Here is an 8,403-nt window from a genome sequence, read left to right on the forward strand (position 1 = left end):
AAGAACATAAGCAGTGGGCTACAGGGCCAGACCACCTGCAAAAGACTGTATCTTTGACAGAGAAACTAGGAAATATTTGTCAGGGAGAGCCTGGCAACTTTTTTTGTGGGCTGCTCTCCTCATATGTCCCCAGCAGTCACAACAGTTGGATAAGGGACATTAGAGTGTATGTTCTTGCCTGTCTCCATTAGCATCTGCTAATGTTACAGAATCACAGGAAGACAGGTTGAGAAGGACCTCTTGAGATCATCTAATCCAACATCCCACTCAGAGGCACTAGCCTGCCACCTTCTCTATTAACGTCTAATCCTTTTAGTACCCTCCCACCACGTGCTCCACTATTTCCTGTAGAAACAAAGTCCAGAAATTTGCTCCGTGCTATGTGAACTCTTTGTTTTATCAGTTTTAAACCGATCTCCTACTTTTGATGAATGGCCTCTAGCTCTAGAACTGCAGGATTTGGTGCAAAAGCAATCTGCGTTTACCCTCTCCACCACTTTCCTGATTCTACAACTCTGAGGAGCCTAGCATCTCCAAAACAAGGAGTCCCAGCCCTTTAGTCTTTTCTCTCCAGACAGTTCCTCCATCCCCTTGATGTTTTCCACTCAAATATAGCTGCATGACAACAAAAGTTTTCTAGATTTTCAACTTTGTACATTTATTTTTGAAGTTGTTAGAAAGTCCAGGGAATTTTCTCCTCTGGTCCGACTTACAAAGTCAGCTTTATTATAGCTTCTCATTTCTGCTGCCATTCTCCAACGTCACTGGAAAGAGTTGAGTCTGAAGCTATTGTCCTCTTCTATCAGAAATATGCTAGAAGAGAGCCAAGACTCCTTACAAATTTTGAGCAGAATCATCATAGCCCACAAACAAATGTGCTGCCTCAAGTGCTTTTCTTTCTTCTGAGTCTTTTCTTAAAGTTCAATTCTTGCCAAATCCAAGTCTTTACTCAATTATAAATATTCCTCTATCAATCATCACTGGAAGTGTTATGGAAAATGTACAATCTCTTCTCCTTGTCAAAGTCAAAAAATAAACACATGGAAGGAGAAGACATAGGGTTGACAAAAGATATGGGACTAGAATGAAGACAGGAGGAAGAGAGAAGCCCAGCGAGAAAGAGGACTGAGGAGAAAAGCAGAAAGAAGAATACAGAGTCAGAAGTAGAGGTGGCTGTAAACAGGAAAACCAGGAAGCATGCATCCCTGTGCTTATGTGCCAGAACGGCTATTGGGAAAGGATATCTGTCTTCCCTGGGAATCCACAAGGAAGGCAGGGAAGGTGTCAGACACTACTTGCCTACCTAATGCATCTTCTGGACAGTGGGCACCTATCCATGGTGAAGAAAAGCCAGGGACAGCCATCAGCATCCGGTCAGAATGAGTTTGCAGATCCTGGCTAGGACTGGCAGGTGGATAAATGATTTTCTCCATGTGCTGTATGACTGTGCAGACATTTTTCTTTTAAATGTTTTCCCCTTAGTTTACAATTTTACTCCTTTGCTCTTTTATTTTTTACTTCTGCTATGGGAGCTCCACTGCTTTTTTTAATATCGTATCCTCTCAGTCTTTTTTTGTACTCTCTTTTGTAGCCAACCTGTCAGGTAAAGCTTTACAGTCCACAAAGACAACATCAAATAGTCTCGGTGGGAATATTTAAGCAAGAGGATGTGTTGGTCTTCTGTTAGGCAGCTAGCACTGTGAGATTGCAGCAAATTCAATACAAGAGGGATAATGTTAACACAGTTAAGCATGAATTTAGACATGTCACTGCTAATCCCTAGATTAACAAGAGGGAAGGAAATGTGTCAAAATAATAAAGTACCTATTAAAAAGGCTGTAGAGACAGACACTGATCCATAGTTAGCACCGATAGATGACAGCACATCGTCACTGAAGCGTGAGCCGTCATCTGGCAATGCTCTGTTCTGCAGAAACCAGATGAGTTAGGGACTTATGTCAGACTCGCTGGGGATTTCCAGACATTGAAAGAAAGAAAGAAGGAAAGCAAATTTGGAAGAAAAATAGATTTTTTTTGTTTGTTTTAAATCCTCACCTTAATTTGGGGTCTTTAAGACTATATCCTTTTGTTCTCTGGGTCCACAGGGGGAAGTGATGATCCAGCAGGGTACTCATATGAACTGTGTGAAGTTGGTGTCACAGTCATTGAAGTCCTTTGGAGGAATAAATTAATTACTCGCTCTCTTTAGATCATACAAGGGAAGAGGATAAAGGTCTCAGAGGAAGACAGGTAGGAACCCCAGAAGTCTCAGAAAGACAGCTGGAGAGACTCGGAGGCTGTGAAAATCCAGGGCTTCTCAGGCATTAATCCCATGCTGCTGATTTAGTTTATTAGCTAATAGCACGTATGTGAAACTTTGGCTAATGTTGCTTCTTAATGTTTGTTAGCAGTTCTGTTTCCAGAGGGGAAAGGAGAGTCCATAAGCTGGTTTTGAAAGATGCCCTGGGATGAGCCTGCCATCCCCTCTGGGGGGGTTGTGGGAGAGCCGTGCTACAGCCCAGGGCAGCAGAAGGCAGATAGTGGTTGGGGCCAGCACCTTGGCTCTGCCTGACTTCTGGACGGCATTCTTGGCAACCAGCAACACCTCAGAAATCATTAAATGGGGGGAGGGGGGTGGTTTGTGTGGGGTTTTTTTAATTGCCTGATGGTTTTGAGCCTCGTTCAAGATTTTCCCTCTAAGCAGGACATCTAGGAACTTAGATGGATGTGTCACTCTATCTTATTAGGAAAGTAAGTGGCATACAGTATTATATGTGCTTGGGCATAAAGTCCATGGTAAAACCAAAGAAGAACCTATCCATCCCCCTTTGGTACAGCTTAAGAAATACCTCCTTGCTGTCCTCTGAAGCTGTCTCTTCTCAGCATTCATAATAGAGTATCACCTTTCAGCAAAATAAAAGGTTTTTTTGCAGTCTCCTATGAAATATTCTAGGAGTTTTCTTACTCCTCCTTTCTGCGCATCCATGTTCAAATCTGCTTGTACTGTTCAAAAGAAGGTTATATGTCTATTGGTGTTTTAAGTTATAAACTTGCTATCTGATTATTTTTATAGCTTAGGTTCTTAATTATGCTACTCCAAGAGAAACATTTCAAGGATAAAGATTAATTACTTTTAATGTTGCTTCATATTTGTTATGCTGCAGATAAATGCTTGTTTTAAGTAAGTGGAAACAGGTGTGTAACAATTGATTAAATTAAATTAAACAAGCAAGTAGGGAATGAAAACAAACATGGCTATTTTCAAGGAGAGATATTGTAAACATTAATTAAGCAGCTGGAAATCAATAACTACACAAAACTATTCCCTCTTCCCAATTTTATGAGATGGAAGAAGCCCTGATGTTTTCAATCATTATATTGTTATTTATATACCTTGCTGAGGTATAAATAAGAGGTGCCTATAACCAAGCTGACCATGACAAGGATGCAGTCAGATGAATTTTCTTATCTGGGCCCTTCCGAATCCCGTAGAGGCCCAAGAAGCATGATGTAGTACCACTGATTCCCAAAAGGGAGAGTGACTTGTCTAAAGTGAATCATTTTCAGAACTAATTATCAAAAATAATCCACCATTCCCCTTCTGGCTAAAATTAAGTCCTTTTATATAAAATAAGGGACGGCTAGTATCTTTCCAGTGCTGAATTACCATGCAAAACTACCGTAAATTTTGTGTGTATATGAATAAAAAAAGACTTAGGAGAGAAATGGATTTGCAAAATTCTCCACAGGCCTCAGTATTAATTTCTGCTCTTAGAGATTCCCCGTTAGCATTGACCTTCTTAGTGAGTAGAAAGGCTCTTGGCTTTTGCAACTAAAATCAGTTTAATGGCTTTTTCTACTACTGCTAGCAGAAGTCAACACAGCTAAATCAGAGCGAGAAGCTACTTCCCAGCCTGGTTTGTGCAATCCTGTGCACAGCTATGGTCAAAGCTCCTAGCAGCTACCTGAGTGCCGGCCCACAACAGGCTAATGCTGAAGGCACAGAGGATCCACAGCAGACAACGTGCCTCATGGTGATGATTTCTCAGGTCTCCCCGTGCTGATTAAGGAAGGAGTTTCCCTGTACCCACTGGAGCAATGCTTGCGCTGTCTGAGGAGGGGGAACAGGTCCTGCTGCTCAGAAACAGGTGTCCAGCCCTGCCTTGCCTGCTTAGCATTTGCGTTCACAAAGCCTGGCCCCGAGGTCTGTGGTAGATCATTAAAAATAATAATTTTTTTGAAAGTATGTGTGTGGAGAAGTAAGAGTTGCAGTCATATCTCTTTTTTTTTTTTTTTTTTTTCCCCTGGGGGCCCCAGGAAAGATGAGTGAAACAGGTTCAATCTCCATCCCATGCACACCATCTCCAGCTAATACTGAAGCAAGTCTGGGTAGATTTTATGGGCAAGAGTGTGGTATGTCACAGGGTCTGGATGGATGAGAGCTGTCTGGATGGATGGAGCTGTTCCACTTGACATAAATAATTAGAAATTAATTGGAACACAGACTGGACTATGCCTGCCCTTCCCTCCCTGCTTCTTCCTACTGCCATCATCTCCTCTCCCTGCTGCTCTAACAGTGAAGCCATAAAAACACTGTTCCTGAGGATGGTGATGTGGAGGGGCAGCAGAAGGAGCAGGGAGGAGAGGAAGGTCTTCTCCTCTCTCCTGGCTTTACAGGTATGTATTTGCAGCTTTTATTTTGGGTTGTAAGCACATCCAGAGGTTTAAGCGGAAGGCTGGATTTCACCAGAGCACCTTCAGCAAGGACCCACACTGCCGCTTTCACAAGGTCTCTGTTTGGTCCTCCTTCCGCACATATAGGAGTACTCGTGACAGTGGCTGTAGAAAGTGAGCACCCCGCTATTAGTCTTCCATGAGATCCTCATGGAGGTTTGCTTGCGGCTGGAAACTCGTGGTGTTTGGTTTAAACGTGTGTCGTACCTTTGGTGGATGAGTTTACGTAATGAAAAGAGGGTTCAGTTCAACTTGTTTTCAGAAGATCTGTCCACCTTTCGTCATGTTTTATGTTAATAATTTCCTTGACCTGTGGAACAAAAATAAATCCTCTGTGGTCTCAATGGACCATGAAAAAAAAGAGGCAGCTCTCATCTGCCTCTGCAAAATTTCCTGATATTAGCAATTATTGTGCTGATGTTTCATCGCTGATAAGTAGGAAACCTACCAAAGAATGGGTATTTAATTGAATGACAGGCAAAGAGGCACTTGATAGTTGGACACAAATTGAAGCAGTTTTTATTAATGTGACTGAAATAGATACTGACCACTGCATAGCAGCTTCACAAATGTTCCTCTCTATGACGTTACCCTGGCATTGTTCTCTTCACATAACCTAAATGGCCTCTTTTCCCTATGATATTACTTCAGAAAAGACATTTCCCCAGTGCTTTGTGGACCGCAATAGTAGTGCTGAAACTGAGTATGTGCGTGATTACCCTCAGGAGAAGAAAAGTTTCCCAGTTCATTCCGGTGATGTCAAACCTCTATGTGCACAACAGAAACTCTACTGCATTAGCTGATGAATCAAGCACATTTTCTGTGTGTCGTGGCAACGCTCCTCATTCTAATGGCTGCCTCATTAGAAACGTCTTTCTGGTAAGGTACAAAATCTGCCTTTCTGAGACAGAGGAGAGTTTCATCTCCTGAGGTCCAGACTCCATTGAAGTCACTCTTCTGGGAGAGTTTCCAGTTTTTATGTTGTGTTGGGAAATTAACTTTGTGCCATCTTGGCCCCATTAAACCAGTGGGAGTTTTGCCTCGGACTGCAGTAGAATTAGGATGTTGCGCACTCTATAATAATTGAACTGGAAATTATAGAAGCACAATCTTCCTTCTGCCCTATTAATGAGCTTAACAACTTGCTAGGAGCAAGCTTCTGCAGATAAGGAATCTGTGCAAGTGTTTACACAAATCCCACATGCAGCAAAGCTTATATGTCTCTAATGAATGAAATGTAATGTACCCATGCTGGGCTCAGTGTTCAGCAGCTTGCTGCCAAACCTTCAGCTGGGCTCAGCTCTATTGACGTTATAGGAAGAATGGATAAAATGCTAATGAATAACACACCTTTTTGATATTAGAATTGCAAGGTTGAAATGCAGGCACTGAAATTAAGGGGAATTTAAGACTTGGTTTCAATAGGAGCTGAGCTGCTTCTACAAATTCCATCCAGCACTGATGGAGGGTGGGAGGGTGTGTGTTTCTCTTCTCCCTTTTAAATATTTTGTGCTATCTCCTTTGTACCATCACCTCTAATGGAAGAGATTGTCCCAGACAGAAGACACCATCCTGCTCTGAATAGCAAGTAAATCCATTTAGAAATAGGAACTAAACAAGGACCATTAGCAGACTTCCTCCTTCCATCCCTTCATTTTGCTGTGTGGGCTGGATTGGCAATTGGAAAATTGAGGGATGTGGGATGAAAATAATGGTGAAAGCCCTGCAACCTGACTGCTGCCACTGGTGCAGCACCGCCGCTATCCTCTGGGTAATCTGGGATTTCTCAGGATCCACCATGGGATGCAACATCGCCTTGTTTCCCCCTCAGCCCTTAGCACGGCTACAGTCCTCAGGAGACAGGCTACAAACCAGGCAGCTGTCAGTGGGCTGCAACAATTCCTTGTACACTGCAGGAAGCTGGAATGCTCTTGCTCTGACACCTTCTCAGCAACACAGCACAGAAATGCTTTGTAGGGATTTTTTGAGCAAGGTGTTAAGGACAGAGGCGTTCAAGTAAGTGGACTGGGAGATGTTTTGATTTACTTCATTGGCCAACACAATAAGAGGCTCTTTAGCATCTTTATTATAATGCCTTGTGTAAGTAAAAGCGTTTTCTCAACATCCCCAAAATTACACATTATAATATTCACAGTATGTAGATATACTCTGTATGTATATGCAGAGTGTATATAAACATAATCACAAAAACAACTGCTTTCCTCAAAAGCATATCCTGATAAGAAAACTGCAGTCCTCAGCCTGCCATCATCATATGATGGCCATCAGGGCTCTAACTGGGACAGACAGTTGACCAGGTAAGGACTTACATTAGAAAGCAGTCAGTGACACCCAGAATAAAGTAGCAAAGACGTGGCATGTAGAAGACTGCTGCCTTGAACTCTCACCTTCTGTGTTCTCTAGCCAGCATCAGTTAATCTATTACAGTTTCTCATCTACTGATTTTTTCAGGACTGTAAGTCCTGAAAATTAGGTTTATTTTCCTTTGTAAAATCAGAAGAAAAAAAACAACCTCAGGGTATGGAAAGATATGTTCTTATCTCTTCCTACATAGGGGAGGTGCTAAGAAATGCCAGAGATGCAGCTCATAGCTTGCCACTGACTGAGCAATGCTGGACAAGTCAGCATCTCTGTCCAGGTCCCCCCTTGAGACCTGAGCCAGCCACAAATGAGAAGTTTATCAGCACAGCGATGCACTGTAGGGCAGTGACTAGCAAAGAGCTTGTGGTGCTGCTATAATGTGAAGACTAAAGTGTGAGTAGGATTTTTCAAGACGCTTGCAACAAACGGGAAATTCCCGAAGAAGTTGAGAGGAGGCAGTATTCACCTTCCCTGAACTTCCCTGAAAACCCTCCCATGCAGATTGCTCTGCTCCTTACTACTTTGTTTCATGCCCTGGGTTGAAAGACTTTTAGTCTGGTTTCAATCAAGCCTAGCTTATTCCTCTTTTAATAAAATGTTTACTGGATAACACATTCTGAAATACCCTCTGTCAGGAAAGTTCACGGACATCGTCTCAGATGTCTACATCTCTTTGCCATCCTGCTGCGAGGCACAGACAGGCCCAGGGACACTCAGAGCTTGCTAATGAGTCTCTCTAGTCTGAGAGATAAGCACATGTTGTAGGCACTGGCATTTCTCACACTCATGCATGTAATTTCCAGTCAGAGAAGTTGTTTTCTTCCCGGGTTTGCAACCTAGTAAAACAAAGCAGCCAGCATGGAGGATGTTAGAAAGGAGAGCAAACACAGCGGTGTTTTAGAAGCTGTTTAATATTTTAAGCTATAAATGCAGGAGGGCTGTGATGATATTTGAACGTGTAATGCTCAGATGCACAGTTAGAAATTCTGTAATCTTGTCAAGTCCATTGTGTTTTAGCAGAAAGGCCCTGTGTGTCAATGCATGGGAAAACATGGGTTCAGCACCTGATTACCTAGAGCGAGAAGAGAGGGTAGGGTGAGGAATGGCAGTGCATGCTCCAGGGAAAGGAGCAGCATGATGGATCTAATGCCCTAGAAAAGGAAGGAGAGAGATGTCTCCAAAGGGCAGCTTTCACCCCAGCCCAGCTCCCACCTTGCTCCATGCTGCATAAGAGCGATGCATTTAAGGAGAAACACAAGTTACATGGGCCAGAGATCATCTGCTACT

This window comes from Athene noctua, chromosome 2, assembly GCF_965140245.1.
Source record: "Athene noctua chromosome 2, bAthNoc1.hap1.1, whole genome shotgun sequence".
NCBI lineage: Eukaryota > Metazoa > Chordata > Aves > Strigiformes > Strigidae > Athene > Athene noctua.